Source organism: Salvelinus sp. IW2-2015, linkage group LG24 (assembly GCF_002910315.2).
Source record: "Salvelinus sp. IW2-2015 linkage group LG24, ASM291031v2, whole genome shotgun sequence".
In the NCBI taxonomy this organism is placed as follows: Eukaryota; Metazoa; Chordata; class Actinopteri; order Salmoniformes; family Salmonidae; genus Salvelinus; species Salvelinus sp. IW2-2015.
This window is the reverse complement of record NC_036864.1, coordinates 1,667,006-1,669,362: the sequence shown is the minus strand read 5'-3', so window position 1 is coordinate 1,669,362 and position 2,357 is coordinate 1,667,006. Positions and strand designations below refer to the sequence as shown.

The 2,357-nt window shown below is 44.5% G+C and overlaps 1 protein-coding gene across 1 annotated transcript in view; it reads right to left on the bottom strand.

Moving 5' to 3' along the window:
* cerk (ceramide kinase) overlaps nucleotides 1-2,357 on the bottom strand; it is a 40,894-nt gene that overhangs the window by 30,865 nt on the left and 7,672 nt on the right. The gene's annotated exons all lie outside the window — the stretch shown is intronic.

Below are 2,357 nucleotides of genomic sequence, written 5' to 3'. Positions count from 1 at the left end.
CTCCTTGCACAAAGGCGGAGGTAGCGGTCCTGCTGCTGGGTTGTTGCCCTCCTACGGCCTCCTCCACGTCTCTTGATGTACTGACCTGTCTCCTGGTAGCGCCTCCATGCTCTGGACACTACGCTGACAGACACAGCAAACCTTCTTGCCACAGCTCGCATTGATGTGCCATCCTGGATGAGCTGCACTACCTGAGCCACTTGTGTGGGTTGTAGACTCCGTCTCATGCTACCACTAGAGTAAAAGCACCGCCAGCATTCAAAAGTTACCAAAACATCAGCCAGGAAGCATAGGAACTGAGAAGTGGTCTGTGGTCACCACCTGCAGAACCACTACTTTATTGGGGGTGTCTTCCTAATTGCCTCTAATTTCCACCTGTTGTCTATTCCATTTGCACAACAGCATGTGAAATTTATTGTCAATCAGTGTTGCTTCCTAAGTGGACAGTTTGATTTCACAGAAGTGCGATTGACTTGGAGTTACATTGTGTTGTTTAAGTGTTCCCATTATTTTTTTGAGCAGTGTATAATAAACTTTGCCCRCAGTCTCCCATAATGTAGTCAGGTAGCATTCTGACAGACAGGATTCCTGCTCTGTACTGTATGCACAAACAGAACATATTGTATTGTTTTGGATTCTCCTTCACGCTCCAGATCTACCCCTATACAAATAGGCCAAGAGGCCAAACTCACAGCTAAAATACGTTTCCTGTAAGCGCAGATTTTGAACCAGCTAACCCTCCAACAATCCTAACCATAACAACTGTGGGAAAATGACAACATGCAGTCATTCTAAAATTCCCATTAGTGGATCCTACTTCCTGTAGTGACCCTGAGGTCATGGAAAGACAATATATGCGCACCTGTACTGCACAGGCTCAATGTTAATTTACTATATTGACTCAGTCATAAGTAAAGATCTGGAGGGGAGGATGATGTGGCAGGGCCTACTATGCTTTTAATACGGCAGTGGCTCTCTCCCTCACTACTGTACTGTGCTCTCAACACTCTACAGTATTGTGCTGGACAATACTGTACTATCCAAACATACGTCCATGATACACTATATATACAAAAGTATGTGGGCACCCCTTCAAATGAGTGGATTAGGCTATTTCAGCTACACCTGTTGCTGAAAGGTGTATAAAAAAAAATGCATACAGCCATGTAATCTCCATAGACAAACACTGGCAGTATAATAGCCTTCCTTAAGAGCTCAGTGAATTTCAACGWGACAATGAAGGTGGCATCCTTCACTGTCATAGGATGCCACCTTTCCAAAAAGTCACGTCATAAAATGTCTGCCCTGGTCAACTGTATGTGCTGTTATTGTGAAGTAGCAACGTCTAGGAGCAACAACTGCTCAGCCGCGAAGTGGAAGGCCACACAAGCTCACAGAACGGGACGGCTGAAGCGCGTAAAACTCTTCAGTTGCAACACTCACTACCGAGTTCCAAACTGCCAATGGAAGCAACGTCAGCACAAGAACTGTTAATTGGTAGCTTCATGAAATGGGTTTCCATGGCCAAGCAGCAGCACGTGATCACCATGCACAGTGCCAAACGTTGGCTGGAGTGGTGTAAAGCTCATCGCCATTGGACTCTGGAGCAGTGGAAACACGTTCTCTGGAGTGATGAATCACGCTTCACCACCTGGCAGTCCGACAGACAAATCTGGGTTTGGCGGATGCCAGGAGAACACTACCTACCCCAATGCATAGTGCCAACTGTAAAGTTTGCTGTAGGAAGAATAATGGTCTGGGGCTGTTTTTCATGGTTTGGGCTAGGCCCCTTAGTTCCGGTGAAGGGAAATCTGAACGSTACAGCATACAATGACATTCTAGACGATTCTGTGCTTTAAACTTTGCCTTCTATGCCTTMATTTCCCAAMAATTWATWTATTTTTATTTAACGAGACAAGCCAGTTAAGAACAAATTCATATTTACAATGACTGCCTACCAAAAGGCCTCCTGCAGGGACGGGGGCTGGGATAAAAAATAATCATATAAATATAATAAATATATATATATATATATATAAATAAAATCGACAAAACACACATCACGACAAGAGAGACAACACTACATAAAGAGAGACCTAAAACAACAACATAGCAAGGCAGCAACACAACATGGTACAAGCATTATTATTGGGCACAGACAACAGCACAAAGGGCAAGAAGGTAGAGACAACAATACATCATGCAAAGCAGCCACAACTGTCAGTAAGAGTGTCCATGATTGAGTCTTTGAATGGAGAGATTGAGATGAAACTGCCCAGTTTGAGTGTTTGTTGCAGCTCGTTCCAGTCCCTGGCTGCAGCGAACTGAAAAGAGGAGCGACCAAGGGATGCGTGTAG